At 36.7% G+C, this 23,896-nt stretch overlaps 1 pseudogene; it reads left to right on the forward strand.

The window, feature by feature from the left end:
• LOC143641042 (opioid growth factor receptor-like protein 1 pseudogene) overlaps window positions 1-21,540 on the forward strand; it is a 109,758-nt pseudogene extending 88,218 nt beyond the window's left edge.
• The last annotated feature ends 2,356 nt before the right edge of the window (window positions 21,541-23,896 follow it).

Below are 23,896 nucleotides of genomic sequence, written 5' to 3' on the forward strand. Positions count from 1 at the left end.
TTTGCTGGAATTTAGCCAGAACTCCAGTTATTACATAACTTCTTAAACTCTCATTTCTTGATGTTTTGAGTCTTTAAAGATATTAATGTCACTTTAGACCTGTCAATAGTCCTCAGATGTCTAGGTTTGGAGGTCAGAACTTTAACCCACATATGTACTGGAATTGAGAATTGGACCCATAGGCACTTTAGCACTGAGCTACATCCCCAGTCCTTTTTGCTTTTAATTCTGTGTCAGGGTCTTGCTAAGGTGCTGAAGTTGGCCTCAAACTTGCAATTCTGCTGGCTCAGCTTCCCAAGTCGCTGGGATTACAGGCCGGTGCTATTGCAACCAGATAGATTGTAAATACTTTAAGCTTTACAAATCCTAAATTCTTAATTATAACTATGAACTTGGCAATTATAACTATGAACTTGGCAAATTTGTATATTTTCATATTTATATGTTATACATGCAGATGTTCCATAAACAGATCTAGTTGCATGTGAATTCATACATATGTAAATTCCATCTTCCACTTACAAGATGGAAGTAAGTGAATGATGTGGCAGTGTTCCAATAAAGTTTTATGTATAAAAACGTGTGACCAGCTCAGTTTGGCCCACAGGTTTTAGTTTACTGACTTCTGTTTTGGGTATTTTCTTTTCCCCAGTGTAGAGTCAATCAAGGAAATGGCCCTCTGTTCTCTTTGAAAAACTAGGTATGTATAGTATATTCCAGAATATTTCAGGGTTAGAAAGGTCCTTCCTCCTAGAAACCCAAATGCTTCTTCCTTCAGTTACTATTTTCTGGAGATAAATACTTCCTCTGGTATGAGTATTGAGCATGGGTTCATGACCTGTTTATGTGGGAATCCTCTTAGTCCCCTCCTTCCCAATTTTTCCTTCTGGATGTAGATGTTAATAGCATTTCTCTTAGGCACCTATTGTTTTTGCTTCTAGAGAAGCTATTGTCTTTTAAAATATTTCCATAACTCCTTGGAGATCAAGCTTCTGTCAATACAGCACCAACCTTGCTGGTCAGTGTGGAATGCAATGTCAAGTTCACCTCTGGGGTCTCTCCTCCCACTCCTCAGTGGTGCTAGTGCCCCTTTCCCCATGAATTCCTGACTGCCTTGGTAAACAGGATATCTTCTGGTGGTATTCTGGCCTCCCCTAATATCACAATTCTACATACCTACTTTCTTTATTTTTTTCCTGTTTCATCTGCCAGAGAACCTCAGGCAGTTCACTCAGTATGGGCAATTGGTGTCTAGCCATCAGCCATCTGAATCCATTCTAGCAGTGAATTTATACTGTCCCTTGGGTTCTTGACAGATATCATGTTTGTATATTTCTGATAACATACTGAAAAAGCTGAGGTTAGGGTGTTAGTCAGCTTTACATTGCTAGGACAAAACAGATGTTCAGCTTATTAGGAAATATTTATTTTGGCTCTTGGTTTGAGGGGTTTCCATCCACGGCTTTTTGGCCCTGTTGCCTTTGGCCTGTGGCGAGACAGTACATCATGGTGGGGAGTACGTGGCAGAGGAAACTGCTCATCTCATGGTTTCCTAGAAGCAAAGAAAGAAAGGAGGGGCTGGAATCCCAATATCCACTTCAAGGGCTCACCCAAAAGACCTGCCTTCCTTCCACTAGGCTACACTTCCTAGCATTTGTACCACCTCTCATGAGATAGGCTGGCATCCACGCTTTCAACCAATGAGTTTTGAGGCAACATTTAAGATCCAAACCATAACAGCTGAGTACTTGATTTTAAAAAATATTTAGCCAACAGTTTTGGAGGTTCAAGGACATGGCATTGGAATCAGTTTAGGTCTGGTGAGGACCTCTTGATGCATGCCATCATAGCACAAGCACATGTGAGAGAGACCATGTAGAAAAGACAAAAGACAGGAAGCCAGAGAGTGGGGCTGTGCTAATAATGACCTCCAACTAGACCTCATCTTTTAAAGGCCCCACAATATTTTAATATCACTGGGGAGCAAGCTTCAAATGCATGAAACTTTCAGGGACAAACCACCCTCAAATCTAAAGCATAGCAGAATTAAAATACCTTCTCCAAAAAAAATTGCCCACTCAATGAATTCTTTTTTTAAAGTCTTATATTATTTCTTCCTTGGTCAAGTGCCCTCAAAATCCAATCCAGTGCTTGCTGTCAAATTCTTGTGATTACTTTGGAGAGTGATCTTTTTTCTTTTCAGATTAGACTTACACTGGGATTTAAACCAAGTTTTTAGCACGGCTAGCCTCCTTGTTAGAGTGGCTCTTCGGTAGTACATGTTGCTTGATGGGAACAAGAACCTTGCTGTGCCTTACAACACGGGCAAAGGGATGGCTCTTAGAAGAGTAGGCCACCTCAACATCCAACAGTTCTGAGTTCAGAATTAACTTTAAAGCTTTAGTTCTACAGAATCAAACTCCTCAGGAGGATCCACTGAGATGTCCCCTCACATAGTTCAGGATCCCAGGTGTTCCTAACAAATGCTCTGACTTGGGCACAACAAGCAGGCCTTAGCTGGATTACATGTCTCTGGAGCTCTTTCAACTTTATTAGATCCTAGGTCTGACCCCTCTCTGTGTCTATTCTTCCACTGCAAAAGATAAGGGCCCCTGTAGTCTATAGCAAAGATAAAACTATGGTTAGTAAAAAAGCAATAGTTGCTTCTATTAGACAGGAGAGATAAACAGTTGGCCTTTTATGAGTTGCATAGCAGCTAAGGTTTTATTTACTTTTTCTCACTTTATCACTGTCTCAAAGTGACCATGTCTGATGATGTCATTCTGGGAGATGGTTTATATGCAATGAGAAAACAAGAGTCACCTTGTGAGCACCAGCCAGTCTTCTAACAATCTGAGGCCTCACCATGGGTGTGAGATCAGCTCCTGATATCAGAGGCTGCATGAGCACATCACAGAAGTCATCAGCTGACTTCTCTGTATCTTGTAAGTTAGTCCCTCCATACCTTTTAACAACTGAATCATCACACCAAAGGAGTTCCCCTCCTCTTCCATGACCAATACATTTTTCCAGGTCAACATATGTGAAATATTTTGCAATATGATCACCAATATGGTTAACAACCATGTGTTTGTCCAGAACTGAGGTTTTTCCCAAGAAGTGGGTCTTAAAATTTTAAAACAGGGAGACTCCAACCAAACCAGAACAAGTGAGAGTCACCCTAGCTACTAGCTTGATTAGGTATTATCTCTGCCCTGCATTGCACTTGAGATGCTCTTTACTCTCCAGGTGGAGCATGGGATAGTCCTCACACCCTATCTTTCCAATTGTTTTATCAGACAGACTCTGGTACCACTTTATGATTTCCAGTCCTCTAAGAAGCTGGCACCAAAATGGGTTTAGGGTGTAAAAGATTCATTGGGGAAATGCCTGTGACAGTGGTCTTGAAGATGGCAGCCCACATTCCAGTTTGGGACCCAGACACCCAGTTCCAGAAGCAGCAGAACAGATCTGATTCTTAAATGATTGTTTGCCTCCTTTGAGGCTGATGTCGTTTCACCTAATTCAGATCCTTCATAGGACAGAAAAGTAGCCACATACTGCATTTCTCGAAAACACTGCAATTCAAGTGAACAACCTGCCACTGTGTAGAGGGCAGGGTTACAGCTGAGACAAACGATAGACATACTGAGATTCGGGGAGGAAAATCTGGGAAGAGAAATTTCAGGGGGCAATTAGGGAATGTATTCCAGGGAGCTTAGAGGGCCACGCGCACTCCCAGGGTAAGATGGGTGCTTGGAAGACATCAGAGAAGATGCCAATGTTCCCCACTGATTGACCTTCAGTCTTGTTACAAACAAGAAGCAAAGCCAAAGGCAAACTCGAAAATAACCTGACTAAGCAAATGCTAAGAGAACTTTCCTCCTTAATTTCTTTCTGGCTTTACCTGATCAACAGAGCTTGGCCAAATCACTGGCTGACTGCTAGCTACCAGAACAGACTTCAGAGATCATACCCAAGAAATAATGTCTTAAAAAAAACAGCTTAGAAATTCACTAACCAAAACTAAAACACCTGGAAAGGAACAAAGCAAACCTTGATAAGGGGAAGAATCTCCTTCTCCTTCTCAGAGTGCTCACAAAAATCCATTTTTAAAACAAAAAATTACAAAGCCTGCAAAAGAATGAGAAAGTATGGCCATTCATAAAATAGATTAAAATCTGCCTCAGAAGAGACACAAGCATTGAACATTCTACGCAACATCCTTTGTTGTTGTTTTTTAGAGTTTTTAAATAGTTTTACTCTTCTTTCAAAGTTAAAGAAATAAATAGCAAATATTTTGATAAGTTTTGGAGCAGAACAAGCCACCACAGGGAAAAATTAATAAACACACTGAAAACCCCAACCAATCACACTTTTAATCCCTCCCAGAATTTCTTGAACATGTAAGCTTGTATAAAAATTTGTGTTAGATAATTTTGTTTTATAAGTAAGATCACATATATATTTGGACATCCAGTTGTTTCTGAAATGCTCTGTGGAGGAGGTGAAATTTGAGATTGAGGGAGTTTTCTTTGAAGTAAGGCAATTACTTTCTCATTGGGGAATAGAGCATAATGTATGATCAGAGAAAGAAATTAAGAAATAGAAAAGATGGTATGTGATTATTTCTGAACAAACAAACGTTTAGAGGATTTTATGACAAACCAATCTGTGAAACAAATGCATTGTTTTAATTTTATTTTTTCATCCTTATAGAAATTGAAATTAAATGTAATCTGAATCACTGCATTAAAATGATTGAGTAAATATCAGAACAATGATTATAAATATTGGACACTGTTTAGGCAAAGACTTAAATAAACTGGCTTATGGAGAAAAAGAACTAAAGGAAATAAGAATAACACAGAGACCAATTAATAGAAACATCTATAAAGAAAACAATTTACAGGATACAAATAGAAATTTTTACACTAAAAAGTTCAATCACTAAATTAAAATTTTTATCTGAGAGTTTCAACAATGGATAAGGACAATGAAAAAATCAGAGAAATAGAAGATAAATGAATTAAAAGTAGCCAGACCAAGAAGTGGAAAGAGAAAAGAATGAAAAAAACTAACAGAACCAAAGAGACTTGTGAGATACATCAACCATACTAAAATGGACACAATAGGAGCCCCAGGAGAGGACGAGGAAAAGGGCAGGAAAAAGACTTAAATATTAAGCAACCTCACAAATTACTTAAGGCCCTAAACAACTCAGCAAGACCCTGTCTCTCAGTAAAATATATAAAAAGGGCTGGGGATGGGGTTCAGTGCTTAAGTGCCCCTGGTACCTACCCACCACCACCACCACCCAAAATAATACAGGTTCTCAAATAAGTATTTATACAGAAATGTTCATAACAATGCAATTCCTAATAGCCAAAATATGTAAACAACTCACATTTCTGCTAATGGATTAGTGAATAAACAAAATGTGGTATGTGCATACAAAGAAATACTTTTTAGGCTAAAAAGCAATGATTTATTGACAACTCAAAAGGTCATACATATATTTTATGTTTTCATTTATACAAAGTATGAAGAAAATTAAATTCCATAGAGGGATAAAGAAAATGAGTGGTTACCCCAGAGCTGCTAGTTGGAGGGAACAGGAAGTGGCAGCTTTACGATCATGGTATTTTTTGGGGGGGAGGGGGTGATAAAAATGCTTCAGAATTGGATGAAGGGTGATGCACCACAATAGAATATACTAAATGCCAACAAACTGTACACCTTAGAGTGGTTAACTTTATGTTCTGTGAACTCAACCCAAATTTTTAAAAATAATTAAAATTATAAATATTCTTACATTTAATAAGGTTTTAATTTTTTAATTTAGAAGTTAGAAAGTAAAAGGTGGCTTTGAATATCATGAATAGGTAAATGTGATTGTCACCCAGAATACATGCTCTTCCTTGTGACACTGGATCTCTACATTTTCTTTCCCCACAGTTTATACAAAAGTTGCCATGTCCTTAAGCTTATTGAAAAGTTAAAAAGATAAAAATAATAATTCCAACGTTATATCTACTTTTGAATGTTTTAAATCAGTTTCCAGTTAATTAAAAATAATGATTAGTAGAGGGCATGAATAAGAAGTGTATTTGAAGCTGACATTGTGGAAAACAATAACAGAATGTCAAATACCTCACTGTCTCAAGAATGTCAGGAGTTTAGAGAAAGGGGGAATTGTGCTGATGTTTATGGAGTTTCTCTCTTTGATCAATAAAATGTTTAAAATTGATTATGACGAGGATTGCATAACTATGAATATATACTAAAAGACACTGGATTGTACAATTTAAATGGGTGATTTGTATGAAAATTATATCTCAATAAAGCTGTTAAAAATAAAAGCATGTCAAATAATACACTCATTTGAGGCATATCATTGATTTCCAAAATATATACTGTATATTTTTTTCCCATAAATGTATTCCATGGGGGGAATCACTACAGATATAGATATTTTTCTTAAAACTCAATTGAACTATAAAATGTTTCTCATTACATACAAGAAAGTCACTGATATGGAAAAAAATGTTCTGCTGTGTATTTGACAAAAAATAGTTAACTATATTTATTACTTGACATGATTAGCATATAAAATATTATTGATGTTCAACTAAGAAAAGTTTGAAGCTATGTAACTGTTCTGTTGTCCTTCAGTGAACTTATAATGACTGAATAATACATCAGGTAACATTGTCCTCACCAGAGACAGTCTTGCATGTAATGTTGTCAGAAAATACACTTAGCAATGAAAATCTTGCATATGACATTATACCTTTGGAAATACCAGGAAAGTCTATTTGAAATGGACTATTTCCTAATCATTTATAGATTTCTGAAACCTATAATCATTAAGTGTACTTAACAAACTGCAAGTAAATCTCAAATTGCCAAATCCATAAACAAAGGTCTCAACAAACTTAGACTTTGTAAGTTATTCTCCAAAGTATGACATAAATGTGAAGAATAAACAAGTGTTCAAAAGTAAAGTTGTTTTATATATGCTGTAAATTAGTAGTTCTCAAAAGCCAACTAATACAGTCAAGCTTTTAAGGCCCTATTTCCACTATCTTCTGGAGAAGATTAAATTCCTGTTTTCTACAGTTCATTATAATTTAAGCCCTTTTGCAAATCATTAACTAAATCATTGATTCTCCTTACCTAAGAGACCTTGACAGAGACTCAACATTATAATAGCAAAATACAAGATAAAAATAGAGCTTAACGTGTATTGTAACATTTGCATAATCTTTTCCTTTTCTCTGTAATAAGTAAACAGCTAGGTCAGCATTTGTAAAGTCAATAGGATGGCTAGGAAAATCCTGAGATAATAGAGTTAACTAAGGCTACCTCTTAACAGACTGACTATTGAAAGTTTTCCATGTCCCTAGAACATATTTTAATTGGATTTCCTTAAAACAGGATGTGCAGAGCACAGCAATTCTGAGGATCCTAGATGGGTGATTATGGTCTGATGAGTCAAATATCACTTCTCAAGCACCGAGGACTTAAGGAAACACTGAACATGGATCTGTGCCCTCAGAAGTCATAGCAACTCCAAATAGAGTTTTCTGACTCACAACCTCATGAGTGTTCTACAGAAGACAGCCAGTGATCCCAGAAGTCCAGATCCAGAGAGTGCTAAGGATAATGTCTGGAAGGCCCACCAGGTGGATTATAGCTTGGAGTCATGCCAAACACTGCCCTGTTGATAGAAGAGGGGTAAGGCAGTAACCTGGGCCTCCCCTGTGGACTAGAAAGGCCACCCACACTAGAGTTTCCAAATGTGCCACTCAGCTCACCAAGGACCAAGATTGAGAAGCAGAGTTTGCATGTAAGATATCTATGCAATCGAAAAGGGAATTCTGAAAGCAAAGTAATATTTCAACAAATTAAAGTGGAATCAAATATTAAAGAAGGCAAAAATATGATTTACTAGACATGAAAATCTATTCACTGTCACAGATTATTCCAACAAGATTAGGAAAATTTTTGAAAACCAAGTTCAGAAGTTGATATAATATTAACATGACCAAGACCAGAACATAATTTTTATCAAATTGCTTAAAACCCTTTGAAAGTAAATAAATATTAAAATAGATGACATATCACTGACATGGTTGAAGTCCCTATTTTCCTCAGAATCTGATTCCTTGGCATTATCAGTGAAGTTGAGAAAGATTTTATAGGATTGTTTGATTAAATAAAAACATCAGGAATGGAATAGAGTCTCATGCAGCTCCTACCAAGAGTAAAACAAAATTCAAGAACATTATAAGATGAAGGAAGTTATATCCATTTACTTGAAAATGTATGCAAATTTGGCAAATTCCAAGAAAATATCCATGTTAAAACTAACTTGAGAACAAACAGAACATCCCATCTTATTCTCTATTACAGAAATATCCCCAGAACCTCATAAATACTCAAAATTATATGAACATTCTGATTTTTCCAATTAAAATAATATTAATAATTTAAAAATTCCAGATCTTTGATTATTAAATTAAGCTGGACATTTCCCCTTATGTTATTTTGAAATCAGATTTTCTCTTTCTGTGAACTGATTATTCACAAATTTTACTAATTTTTTCTTGTTTTGTTTATAAAAAAAATTGTATGTCACAAGGAATGAACCATGTATGTCACAAAAACACTTTTTAAATTATCAGAACTATTTATTATAGAACATATAAAACTTCCTTTATTACACATGGAATTTACATTTTGTTTAATAAATTTTTCCATGTTTTATGGTAATAAAGACATTTTCCTATGTTATGCTCTACAGTTTTTAAAAATTTACATTGGTTTTCAGTTCTAATTTGGTTTAAGTTTACCTAATAATGGGTCTAAATAAAAATCTAACAGCAAACATCACATATAAAAACTCTAGATGAACCTTGAGGTTCAGAAGCAAGACAAAGAAGGCCTGAAATTCAGGATCTGGATGCATTGAGTAAATAACCATTTTTCCAAGACAAGGTAGAGTGCTACAGGCTCTTAATTACATGGACATAAAGATAAAATGGGTCACAAATGAGAAGTGTTAAAAATGTGGAGAATCTCAGAGACTACTCTAAGCCTTTTGAAATTTCGAGTAGAAAAGTGCTAAAATTGAATAAAACAAAACAAAAGGGTGCACACAAACATTGAGTGCAATTACCAACTATGAGTAGTAAAAGGAAATTGCAGGAGGGACAAAGAGAAGCAGGTGGACTAAGCGGTCCTCTCTGAAGTAGGAAGCCACACAACACAACATTGGTGCATGTGGAGATCCCGTTTGTGACAATTTCAGATATCCTTGGAGCCAAAGAAGCTCTGTCCAAGAACACTTTCAGAAGCAATTATCAAAATTCCTCTGGGCATCAGTTCTGTCATGACAGAGTGACCATACGTCATAGCAGACCAGGGCTGTTCTATTAGCCCAAGTAGTTCTTTTCCTTGGTAGGTGATGTCATTAACTGCATCTCATTTTACACTCACATTTTCCCTGTTTTGATATGCTCATCTTGTGAAAAGACTTTTAGGAGGAATGGCTACCTATGTGGCCAGAACTGGAAAGATCTTGTAAATAAAAGTGCACGTATTAGGAGAACATCTTGGTCATCCTCCTTCTGTCAGTTTCTCACACAGCTGATTTAGCCAAGGCCATCCACCCAGCAACCCAAAGTACAGGTGACATTAACAAGCATATACATTGCTTAATTTGCTCTGGGCCCTGTTCAAAGTGTTGTATGCATACTAAGTCACTGAATCCTTACAACCAACTTGCCAAAGAATAGTTTAAACCTAACAATAGCCAAAAATGCAAGAGGAATATGATTGTTATTAATATTGCACTTCAGAAAAGACCAACCCCCCCAAAAAAATGAAGACTCCTCCCAAGGTTTTAGCCAGTACATGAAGGAGTGGTTGTGAACCAAGCCACTTGACTTCAGAGGACAGGCTCTGATGGGCTATGTTCTACTGCTTATTAATTAGGAATGGGATTTTAGAAAAAGATAAAAACATGACTTTGTCCCAAAGTATAATTCAAATTGTCAGTTGGAAATGGTACCTGAGGGTCTTGTATTATGGAAGACTGAAGGATGCAATCACAGAACTTTTATAATGAATTCTGCATAATTTTTTAAAATATAGGATATGAAGTAGTACTGTGTATAAAAAGAAGAGTAAAATCATTAACTGAACAAGCTAAGTAATTGAAAATTGTGTTAAGAACCAGCTGAGAAGTGCAAGGCCAAAAGTTCTAAAGACTATGTTCTCCCCTCCTCATGCTTATTGACAAGCACAGATTTTTGTCATGTGTCCCACTGTCTCTAATATTTTTTTGCCTGTAAATATGCATGCACATGCTCTCTCACAAATGCATGTCACATGCACATTGATACATGAGCATTTGTGGTTTAGCCACAGGCTTTGTGACTCCTAAAATGGAGTTTCTCCAATTCAAAATGGACTTTCAAATAATTCTAACAATGAGTTTTGGGAAGAAACAATAGGATGCATATTCCACAGGAATCAAAGGGAACAGGCTGGAATAATTGTGCAATGTTCCATCCTGGGAGCTGGACTTGCAAGCTCTTGGGTAGATGTGTGAAATCCCCCTTCAGAGGTCGCCACCCCACTAAGGAAAGGATTTTGGCTTTTATTAGTCCAGATTCACTTGCTCATTCACAACCCACCTGGCTTTTGCAGAAGAGGGAGAAAATATCGCTCAACATTTTGCTTACCACAGAGAGTAGTGCTGAAACTACATTTGAAACTGGGGAAGAGCATCAGTATTGATGGAGGCAGAACAAATCCAGGTGGTGCAAATCCTCCTTCTGGGAGACACGTACTTCAAGGCTGTAAGCCAACTTGATAAACTTGGATTTAAAAGCTCTGGACAATCAGGAACATCTTCACCTGCTGGATTCTGGCTTGCTCATTGTCCCCAGGTCTTAGCTGTGGGTTTTCATCAACTGGTTTTGTTTGAAGTCAGGGTGCAGCTACCTCTGTCTGGTTCCTGATCTACCAGGTAAGGTTTGCCAGATTTCGGAAGTCTCATTCTATGGCCTGTCCACCATGGGAGGTAAGAAAGAATGGAGCCATTCAATACTTATTAATCATATAAAATACCTTAATGTTTGTGCTCTTCAGACAAGGGAGATCAAGAAAAATAGAACATTTATTTTGCATAGAGTAGACTCAGGTAAGGCTTCCTCTAAATATTTCATATACCGAATGTTTCATACACCTTCAGAAGATGTTTGGTTCTCACCACTGAGAAAAGAGTTGTGAAGAAGAAACTTGACCCTCTTTTTACTTAATGTGCTGAAATAGTGAAAAGAGATGTTTAAGGAACGTTTGTGCTTTACAATTCCATTTTGCTATGGCAACAGGCTAGAGTTTCAGCCTGCAAGAAAGAGTCCTTTCCTCTTTACAGGGGAACCTGTGTAGCGGTTTGGAGCTTAATCTGAGGAAGAGAGGCCAAGGTTCAAATCTCAGCTTTGTGACTTATTGGTGAATGATGTAGGCCCTTTAACTCTTAGATTTGTTATCTGTAAAGAGGTACCTACATTTTGCACTTATTGTAGGAATTAAAATAAAAACTTCTGCAAACAGTTTATCACAGATTAACCCTTTATTCAATGATAGCAATTATGTTGTTAACATCAACAATTAGGTATTTTAAGAAATTTTCATTTTTTTTAAAAAATTGATAAATTATATAATCTATATGGTTTCCAACATGTCTTGAAATATGCATACACTTTGGAATGGCCAAATCAAACAAATTAACATATTACCACACATACGTATGATTTTTGTTGTGAGAACACTTAAAATCTACCCATTTGGTGATTCCAAGATAAAATATATCATTAATTATAAAAAGGTCTCCAAAGCTTTCCTCTTGCCTTTCTGAAATTCTGTATCTTTTGGAAACTGTCTCTCAGACCTTCCTTGCCCTAGTAACCATCATTCTTTTCTCTGATTCAAAGTTCAACTTTGGATTCTACATATAATTTAGATTATGCCATATTTCTGTGCCTCTCTTTTCCCACTTACCACTGAAGAAATTTCCATTGCTTAGTGCTACAATTCAATTACAAAGTCATAGTTAGCATCAGAGTAGTTGGGACAACAGTAGAGAGTGAGCTTTCAGCAGAAACTTCTGGAGGTCTTCCTACCTCCCATGAGGCAACCATGCATCACCATGTTCCCTCTGCAGAAAATTCCCCAAAGAAAGACCAGATAGGGAAAATGCCCGACAATCAGACCTGCATATTATATTTTCAGTGTAATTGTTCTGAATAGGTCTTTCAGAATTTAAGAGCAAATCCAATGTCACATGCTTTGCACTTATTAAAACAAATAACAAACCTTTGTTTCTGTTTTGTATTAAATCTTCCTGGGTGTCAACCTTGAGTGCAGATCCTTTGTTCTGGTTTGAGACAGGCCAAGAAGTGTGGCATCCTCAGAGTAACTCTGGACAAGTACCAGGAAACAACATGGTGAGGCAAGCTCTTTCAGCATAGTTTTGCTCTTGCATAAGACCTCTACCTTGGAAATCAAGGCTGGATCCGCTGGGTTTGCCCATCCTGCCTTACCATTCTCTGAGCCTCTGAGCACCTCAGGGACAGCACCAGAGTGTGGGTGAGCTCTATTCTAGGCCGAGTTTGGGCCTGGGGACGGGTAGATCTGACCCATATCAGGAAAAGGGCCAGAGGCAAGCTTGGAATTACAAGATCTCCCCCAGATGGCAATATGTAAACCTCCGAAACCAGTATCTAATTCTAAATCCCAACTTTGATCGGTCACTTACTCTGAAACTAAGTTTATTTTTAAATCAATGAACTAATGCTAATTACTCTTTTGAAGTCCAAACGGAATAAGGCATAAATGCAAAGTATGAAGCATGGTGATTATTATGACACCTTCTAAACACAGGATGTCCCAGATCCATTTGGGTCCTGTACCTACAGGTCGTGCGTACCGGTAGATGCATCTCCACCTGGACCTCACCAAGTCCTCACCTCAATCTGAAGAGGTGGCTTAGGCATGTTGGCATCCTTCTATTCCTAGAGGGAAATAAAGTTAATCCTCACCTCTTGCTGCTGATCTCCACCATTCATCCATCTCTCTCCTCTAGCAACTCCTCTCTCTTTCCTTAAGCCTTTTATTTATTTATTTATTTATTTATTTATTTATTTATTTATTTATTTATTTATTGCTGATTCCTAAGGAACTTTCACTGCAACTCCAATAGCTTCCCCTTTAGGCCTAGGACTCCCAGTCACTCTCCGCAGAGCAAGACACCTTCCTATCATCCAGGAATGCCCCTTGCCTGTCAGCTTGTCCTGCTGGCCCCTGCATCAAAGGCCTTCCAAAACAGTTTTGTCATGTCCCCTGTACTACCCTAATCTTGTACTCACATTTGCTTGAAAGGTTCGCTACCATTACTTTTCTTTAAAATATTTTATTGGAGTCCTTTTAATAGAACCAAGTACTTACAGTAAAGTAAATATAAGCCACAGCTGTCTACTTGACACACCGATTCATCAAATTTTCTAGCCAGTTTTTTCTTCTTTTTTCTTTTTGCCTAATGAGTTGACAGCTGCTCACATACATAGTTGATACAGGAAAGAGGTAAGTTCCTGGGGTCACGAAGGAAACAACTTCTCTGTGTCAGAAAATCCCTATGTGCCACAATCATCCCAACAGCATATCTCCAATGAAATTGGTGGCACACTCCAGATTTTCAGTTATCAGGATAATGCAGAGTTTCCATCAAGGGCCACTGCCTCAGCTGCAATTCTGGAGCTCTCTTAATGTACCAGTGGATACCAGAGCACTGGACATCTTAAAACTGCTAACTGGGAATTGAGACACAGAAAGAAAAGGTTAATTAGGACTTCCTCCCCTTTTGAGACCTGGTAGCTCCTGCTCCCTTTTACTAGCTCAAGAATTGCCACCTGCAGTAGATGTGCCCTCAAATTGGCTTTAATTGCCTCTCAACATTTATTTCTGACATGATATATACATATATGTGTATGTATACATATGTATACATATATATACTCTTTTGATATATATATATGTATGTGTATGTGTGTGTGTGTGTGTGTGTATATATATATATATATATATATATATATATATATATATATATAATTTTAGTGCTCTCTTTTAAAAAAATTTATACTCCTTATTCGTCTTAGAGGACCAAGAATAAAACTCAGTGCAATGTATAAGAATGGACAGGAAAAAATTACTTCTTTACTTAGTCTCCCAAAGAAAGCATGCACGCATCTTCTCCTGTGACAGTTATAAAATACCATGTAGGTTCATGACTGCTTCTAAATTATGGTAGTTTTCATAGATCTGCCACTAAATCTTCTTATTTAATATACTAATAAAGAAGCATTTAAGAGTATTAGGTTCACATTTGTTTTTGTAATACTTTAATAATTATATTTCAGTTAACCTTTCTTGGAGATTTCATATGTTTTACATTATGCATTTAAAATATTAATTTGATAAAGTAAACTTAGACTCTACACTAAAAATGGGTTCCATGGCATACAAAAAAAATGAAGAACCTTTGTCTTAGAAATTTCCAGAATTACAATCAGGATTGAGTGTAGCTCAGTGTTAGTGCTCATGCTTAACATTCATAAAGCTCTGTGTTCCATCTCGAGCACCCAAAGCAGTAGAATTAAGACCCTTTTCTAAGATAGTTCTTGTTTTAATTATTTTCATTGAATGACATGAAGTTTTTTGACACCAAGGAGAGATCAAACACATTCTTTAATCTTTATTTCTGACCAAAGATTGTACTTAACAGCAGTCTTGCTATTAATACAGTACTTAAGAGCAGTACTGCTTTTACTCCTCTCCCAAGGAGAAGCATTCTGTCTAAATATTTTTGGTTCTAAGCCAACTTGACTTACTCCAGAGCTGTGGGAGCACTGGTAGAATGCTGGTGCATATATTTTAACCAGTTTTCAAGGGTCAGGGTTTGGAGTGTCCTGTCTCCTTAAGCTACTTTGACAGAGCAAATATTGTTGGCATATGATGTCCTGATCACTAACTTGTTGGGTTAAAGTAGAGAAACGCAAAGTCAAATTTGCCAGCCTCACACTCTCTTCATGCATTGCAGTTTGTGGCCTTCGCTCTTTCCCCAAAAGGCCCCTAGGTGGCAGTATGACACTTTTTTTTTTTTTTAAGAATTCTCCAGTACCTTTATCCTCTTACCTTGAGAAAGGGTAACATACACAGTAAGAGCAGATCTTCGGCTTCCACTTCCTTCTTTATTGTTCCATTCTTGCAGCAACCCTTTCCTTTTCTAGTTCTAAAGGAACTGATACAGTTTATTCTCAGACTTTAACACAGTACTGGCAAAGTATAGATGCTCAGTAAGTAGGTAGAAAATGATAGGAAATAAATCCTCAAGAAAAAGAAAGGTGGAGCTCTGGCTTCCCTTATTTGGCAATCTAAGTGATCTACACAAGTTTCCACTGCAACACCCAGAAATTCTGGAAATATCTAATAAGTATCTCTTTAAATGAATGGCTAAGCTCAATAGGAAAAAGAAATGGAAATCCCTTATTATTGGTAACAAAGAAAGAATTGAAATCTAAGATGTTTTTGGCTGCTTCTGACCCTGCCTTGGAGGTGGATGGGTATGGGGGATAGGTGGGGACTCAAAGTTGCTGCTTGTCTGGGTCATGTACAGAGGTGCTTCTCCAGTTTTAACGCAGATCCTGGGGAGACAGTTAAAAGTCAGGTTCTGTTAGGGTCAATGTGAATCAGATTTCATAGATCTGCCACTAAATCTCCTTATTTAATATATTAATAAAGAAGCATTTATTAGTATATTTCCCAACAACCTCCTGCAGACTTCTTTTAATTAGCAAAGATGAAGATTTGGGTTTTGTTGACTACATGGACACAAAAGAAGAGACCTTATGCTAAGTAATCTAGGGGTGGTAACTAAAACCCCTACATTTTGCCAGCACTCTCAAGAGATTTACATCCTCAGTAAAAGGAGGAGCTAGAAAAAATATTTGCAATTGCAAGAAGACAGCAGGCTCTACACATTTTTTGTTGTATCTTCAATTTCTCTGGTTTCTTGATATTTTCTCTCAATCACTTTGCATATGATATTTCAAAAGTTTCCTGTTGACTTCCATGCTCTCAATATAATGTCTGTGAATTATTTTTTATGTCTCTCCTTTTGTCCCACGTTGTATGCTAATTCAAAATGTGTTTTTAGAGACATTTATAGGGAAACTCAAAGACAAAAAGGAAGACATAAATAAAAACACTACAGAAAATTGTAGACGTTGATACTCAGAGGCACAGCAATCTAGAAACACAGTCTACCGTCTAGCCAGATAAAGATAACACTTAATAATACAAGCCTATTCAGTTCTTCATGCTTAAAACATCAACACATATTTCAAAAAAATTACATGCATGCTAAAAAACTGAACAAGACTCAGATATACAAAAGTTTGGTGTTATCAGACTAGAAATTAAAAAAAAAACTATGATTAATAAGCTAAGAGTTTTAATAAAAAGGTAGAGAGCATGCAATAACAGATGAGCATCTGCTTGCATGAAGAGAGATGAGACTAAAAAAGATTCAAAAGGAAATGGGAGAAGTAAGCTTACAGATGAAGAGCTAAATGAAGTCAACCTGATATTTTAATCCAGATCTGGCTGGCTGTAAACAAAAACTATAATCTTCAAGTGGCAGAGGCCCAGTGCCATTCAAATATTTAACAAAAATGTATGTTATCTGGTGATAGACGAAAACATAACATTTATAAAATCCCACTCTCAGTAGATTTATGGGCTATTATAACTTGGAATTTATCAGCAAGTTCTTAAATACTAATTATTATGTAGTTTTTGATAAGTTTTGCTATTATTGTTTTTGGTACTGTCATGCTAATAAAGAGATATTAAGTGAGGATATTAATTTTCATCATATAGATTTATTTAATTTATAATTAGCATTAATTATTTTGAAAGGTTTTTCAGATATTAAACCATTACTACATGAATCTTATCTAGGATTTTCATGACTGTCTTTAAGCAAAATTACACTGATTTTTAAATAAAGTTTTCCAGATTCAGGGCTTTTGGCATGAAGGTAAGATAATACAAATAAAAGTTTAAGTGATTAAGTGAAAGCCTGGAGACCTAAATTTATTTATTTATTTTTAAAATATTTATTTATATATTTATTAGTTTTAGGTAGACACAATATATTTATTTTTTTTTTTTAATTTTTACGTGGTGCTGAGAATTGAACCCAGTGCCTCACACGTTTTAGGCAAACGTGATACCACTTGAGCAACATCCCCAGCCCCTGGAGATCTAAATTTAAAATGGAAATCTCATATGTGAACTCATTAAGTATTCTCTCCTCAAAAATCTGCATATTCTTAACATGACCAGTGAAAAGGTCTGGAAACCAATGACCAGGCCATGTTCAATTAGAATGACTGTTACACAGACGAGGCTCCATATTCGTATTCATTCTCCACAAAAAGAAGCTAGGGCAATTTGGAGGTGTGACAGATTTCAAAGTGAAAAAGATCCTAAAACCTCTTGTCATAACACACAACAAGGAAGCTGTTAACAATTCAGATCAGGACTAAAGCACTCAGAGCCAACTTAACAGATTCCTACTGCTAAAGATGGGATACTTTGAGTACCAATGTGTACAAATACAATTTATTGAAACACATCACATATCCTGAAATGTATAGGTTTTAATGAGCCTGGCATGTGTCAAAGAAAAACTGACACTTTGTCCTGCTTCCATTAGGAGGACACATTGCACATACCATATTTGCAGAGGGAAAAAAATTACTTTCCACCTTGAAATGAAGAGAAACTAGTGCCTTGATCTTGGTTTCTAACACTGTAATTTACCAAAAAGTGTCAGGGCTCTTTGGGGAATTATAATCCCAGTCCCCAGTGTGACTCCCTGTCCTGGAGAGAGACTATACAGGGCAAATCTAGGACACTGTGTATATTAGAAAGCAAATAAATACTCAAAATTAATGGGATCACATCAGAAGAATCTTGAATATTCAAAAGAATAATGTCCCTAATTAGTAGAATATGATGAGGGATTGGATTGGATTTGTACTCCAATCACAATCAACTAGGAAACTGAAAGAAATAAAATAAAAACCACTGTTTGGCAATATTGGGCAACATTTGCCCAAGTCTTCAGTATTAAGACATTTTCTGAAGTTGGTGTAGTAACAGGGAATTTAAGGAAGTCATGTCAAGGAACTCAGTCACTAAGTTCAAGAGCCAAAGTTTGCACAGCTATAATAAAAGTTACTGATTGGCTTACCTTGAGGTAGGGTGATTATCTTGGACTAGCTGAGTGGGCCTAATGAAATTACTGGAGCTCTTACAAACAGAAGAGAAAGTCAGAGAGATGGAATAGATCAAAAATTCAGAAAGATATGAAGCATAATAAAGGTTTGATGCAGATTATTGGCTTAAAAATGAAGAGAGGCAAATATCAAAAAGTAGGTAACTCAACACTGCAACTGCAAGGCCAAAAAACATGTTTTGTATAATTTCAATCATTTTATATTTATTTGAGGATTCGTTTTAGAATCTATCTTATCATCTTTGTTTTTGCAAATGTTTAACTGGGTTCAGTGGCACATGCCTGTAATACCAGCAGCTGGGGAGGTAGATTGTGAGTTCAAAGCCAGCCTCAGCAAAAGCAAGGCACTAAGCAACTCAGTGAAACCCTGTCTCTAAATGAAATACAAAAAAGGGCTGGGGATGTGTCTCAGTGGTAAAGTGCCCCTGAGTTCAATCCCTGGTACCCCCCAAAATATTTCATGTACACTGAAAACAATGCAGATTTTGGTGATAGTGGGTATAGTTCTCTGAAACTGTTATTAATTCACATTGGTTGACAAATTGTTAAGATCTTTTTTGTCCTTACTGATTTTTGATCTACTGGTCCTATCAATTACTGAGTGAAAGTTGTTGAAAAATTTAATTAATATTGTGGATTTCTCCACTTCTTTATTTTTTATAATTTTTGTCTTATGTATTTGGAACTTCTGTTATTCGGAACATACATATTTGGGATTGTTTAAATAATTGAAATGGATAAAAATATTTATCTTTATCTCTGATAATAATTATTGTTATGATAGATATTGTCATTTTACCTGGTTTATAATTGTTAGTCTCATGGAATTAAATCCCCTGTAGTTACAGTATTGGCTCATTTTTCTTTATATAAGATCTACTTCACAGATGAAATGATGAGATCATTATTCAAACTACATGTATGAAGACACAAATTGGGTGTCAACCTACTTTATATACAAACAGAGATATGAAAAATTGTAGTATATTTGTGTAACAAGAATTGTAATGCAAAAAAAATAAACAAAGTATATGTATAAAGTAATGAATTGGCATGAACATACTATATATACAAAGATATGAAAAAATGTGTTCTATATTTGTAATAAGAATTGTAATGCATTCCACTGTCATGTACTTAAAAAAATAAAATCAATTAAATATAAAATAAATAAATAAATAAGGAAAAAAAAGAAGAAGAGATGATGAGATTAGAATATTAACAATTTGAAACCCATAATGGAAATTATTTCAGGCAGGATCATCAATGCATCCTACAATGATTAGATAAAATCAGAGGAAATCTGGCTAGTCATGTGGTACCAAAATGTCACTATACTATTTAATTTCTAATAGCAAATGAAAATATGTCTTTTTACAAGCAATATCTGGTGGCCACATACTTAACGGAATGATCAAAAGTAGTATCCTAAGAGTGAGCAAATTTGACATAAGGTACCTCTTGGCATAATGAAAGAAAGTATAAAGCATCTCCTGTCTTCTTGCCAAAAAATGTTTTAACTTAACCAAATGAAGACTTAAATTCCAGTTTACAGAAGACCAAGGGAAGTGAGGAATAGGTTAAACATATTATGAGAAAATGATCAGACAGTTCTGTATTATAAAGGGCTAACTACAAGATAGCTAGCTAACTGATTAAAAATCTACATCATGAAGAAATGAGAGGTTGATTAGAGACTGAGAGACAAAACTAAGGTAGTCCATGAAATTTAATTGGAAAAAAAGCTATAAATGGTATTAGGAGGTAACTGGAAAGAATTTAATGTAGACAGAGTTCTTTATGATGTTAAGGAATCATTGTAAAATAGATGCGATGAGAAACATGTAGGAAACTGGTAGAAGAATGTCATTTTGAGAGATGCATGTTGTGTCCTTAGACATGAAGCATTATCAGAGGCTTACTCTGAAGCAGATCAGTTTGTCCGATGACGGATGATAGATTAGATTAGATTAGATAGGTAAGTGATTGATTTGAGACAGATTATAAAGATGATAGAAATAGGCAAAGCCAACAGAGCAAAATGTTTTTAAAACTTGAAGTATTTGTATGTTTTTTTTTATATTATTTTACCAAGTTTTCTGTATGATTAAAATTTTTCATAAAAAGTTTGGAATAGGTGCTCTAGATCATACGACAGGCGATTCTGTGACCACCTCCTATCTCAGGGAAGGGAGAAAAGCTCCCTTTCTGTCTCTGCAGCATTAATCTAATCTCAAAGTATTCTCATGTTACTGCCTTTCTCCAGAATATACATTTATTTCAGATGAAAAGCCAGTTTCCTAACAATTAGAGAATATTTCTGATGTTTTTCAGGTACAACCTGGATGCAAAAAATTTTAGACATGATTCGAAATGATGGCGACCTGGCAAAAGGCAGGTGAGCTGCTTCTCTGGAAAGAACAGAAGGGATGCTACACACTATGGGGTCAGTTTGGAATTTGGAATTGGGCACCATTCACAACCTCCAATATATGGAGAGTCCAGGAAGGATTTTCTTTTTTGTGTCTACTGCAGATCAAGAAGCAAATCAATGGTATTACTGAAACTAAGGTTACCTATAAAATATTTGATTGAAAATAATTTGTCTTTCTTTTTAGAATTGGTATCAAAACAAAAGTTCCAGACTACCAGCTAGAGAGAAAAAGAGATTATTTGATGCCAGGAAACAACAGGAGTCCCTTGTCCAATGTCATCAGGTTTTCCACCACCTGGATGCCCAGAGGCAATTTGACAACAGCACCACTGCACAGCTCTCTCACCCCCAGCAGGCTCCACTATACAGACCTGGCTACCTTGCTATGAAGACATGGGGAGGTCCTAGTGAAGTGGATGGCTCATGTGACTGGGTATTCCCAAGCATGAGAAAGGAACCAAGTTGTGCTTCTCTGGGTCAAGGGGCCACAGAAAGTGGACCTTCTTCTAGCATCAGCACAGCCATCTCTAAGGCCACATTCACAACAGAAGATAGCCAGCAGAGTAGGCTTTTGCCTTTGCCCTTTGTTGATAGTGTGCAGGGAATGACACAGCAGCAGCAGGACCAGGAGCTCTATGGTCTCTCTGAAGGACACCAGATGAATGACTAGAGATATTCTATTTTACAGTGGCAACAGTCCCAAAACTACCAAGAGAAGCTGATAATTCAGGACCAATTACTAATCTACCAGCAGCATGAGGACTTAGGGCAGCAGGTACCCTCCCTTCTACAAGAACAAGATGCAGGTTGTCAAACAAATGGAGAGGATTTAATTGCTCAGATGTAGTGTATCTTCTCCACAAATGGAGGCCAGTTCTGTGCCAGCGCCTTTAGGGCAAGATGGAAAGCAAGGTGATAAAGAGCAGCCCAGATCCCCAAACCAGAATCTTCGAGATGAGTGGTCTGAAGAGGGCTTTGACTGGGCCAAAATTATAATTGGAGAACATACCATTAAAATTTAGATAGCTATAGTCATAATTTTTCTGTAATCATCCATACTGGCTCAGGGCAAAGGACTATCTCAAATCTTCATAGAAACATGTTGAGTTCAGGAACTCTGAAAAAAACAACAACCACCACAGGTAAAAAAAAACTTAAAAGAAAACAAAACAAAACCTGAATCCTTTTTACAACCCCAATACCAGTTCAGTGAACACACACACACACACACACACACACACACACACACACAGCTTACTGATCTGTCAGTGTCTTCTGGTGGGGCAGCAGTACCCACCAGTAGTCAATCCATTACTGTGCATCTTCTAGTACTCTGGAGAAGGTTGGACTTATGTAGGCCCTTGACAGAAACAGACACAAAGAGAGCACTTGCCAAATCTAAACGAACATGTGCTTTTAGTAGACACTTCTTGCATAGCCCTGCCTCAAATATTTTTTTTTCCACTTGGAGGTAATATCCTTTAAGGTGCCAGTGTATGGAGGGTTCTTCAGGCTGCTGTTCTCATCCACGGACCATCACAGTATCTTCAGGACACAGAATAGCTTTGCAGGACAGCCTGGACTCTCAAAAAGTTTTCAGCATCATTGATATCAATGATTTGTTTCTATGACAAATCTAACAACAACAACAACAACAACAACAAAGCACAGCAAATAGACAAGCTAGGACATTATGAAGACAGGCATCTCATCCAGGATTGCCTGACAAAAGTTCACAACATTCTGCCAGAATGCAGCCTTCTAGGAACAGACTTCTGCAAGGAGGTCTGTCCATCAACTGTCTAATTAGCTTTGAACTCCCATAATCCTTGTGATTAACCATTGTTGCCAAGACATATTGTTTTGAAGTTTCTTTTGTTCTTCTTTTTAATTTTGCCTTTAAAAATCTTCCCCAGCAGTAAGCTATTCCACTTAGGGCTCATAGTGAGTATACTCAGGCATATGTGGCAGGAATATGCCTTCCTACTATACTGTGGCAGGCATATGCCTATTACAGTGTCATTCCATTTCCAATTCATATTCTTGGAAGCATCTTTCTCTACTATTTAAATAGACACCACCATCCACCTAAAAGGCACAGCACTACCTGAGTTTTCCCCACCAAAGGCAGTGCTTCCACTGAAGCTGCAGCTCCAACTACTGAAATCTCAAGAACCCCTAAAGGCTTCTTCACTTGGATAAGAGTCCTTGTTGGGATTCCATTGTATTTTGACAGTCACCTGGCATGTGGGTCAATGATATCTGAGCATGCCCAGGTGAGCATTTAGATATTGCCGATCTGAGTTTTTGAGACAAATCTTCAAAGTTTGGGGTACCTGGGAACCTCCCACTTAGAACCATTCTCATAATTTTGGTCTTTAAGACTCAAAACAATTTAAAGTATTCCAGAGAGTTTCCTGTTTCTTCCACAGCTCCTGCAAAAACAGCTCTGCAGGCTATATCTCTCAAACCACTAGGGGGCACAATGCACACAGTGCCAATGGAAGAGAGGAACTGCAACTTTTGTATTTCCAGTTGACTCCTGGGGTGTTTTTTGTGGAAGCAGGCCAAGGCTAGAGTTCTCTTTGGTAGCACTTCCCATTTTATTTTAACAATATTTAATTACAAAACGGTGTATACTGGTTATGATCATTTAGTAACACTAGGACTTTTAGAAAAAGCTTGTACTTGTGTTTATTGTACTTTGCCCACCCCATCATAACCATTGTGAATAATCTGATATGCTATGTTTGTCATGAGTCTCATATTTATTAGATTTTGCAAGTTCAAAATACTATATTTATTAAATTACACAATAAAGCATATTTTATATGAATTTCCAAGTTGTGTAACATAAAAATCTCATTTTGAAAATATCTTCCTTCTTATACTGAGATTGCGAACAGGTGGGGAAATAGCAACTCTCCAACAGGGGAAATTTGTTATTTACACAATCACTGTAGGTAGTCACGTGGAATGTTTATTGAAGTTGCAGATGTATATCAACTCTGCTACTCGATGTTTCC

Source organism: Callospermophilus lateralis, unplaced genomic scaffold, assembly GCF_048772815.1.
Source record: "Callospermophilus lateralis isolate mCalLat2 unplaced genomic scaffold, mCalLat2.hap1 Scaffold_83, whole genome shotgun sequence".
NCBI lineage: Eukaryota > Metazoa > Chordata > Mammalia > Rodentia > Sciuridae > Callospermophilus > Callospermophilus lateralis.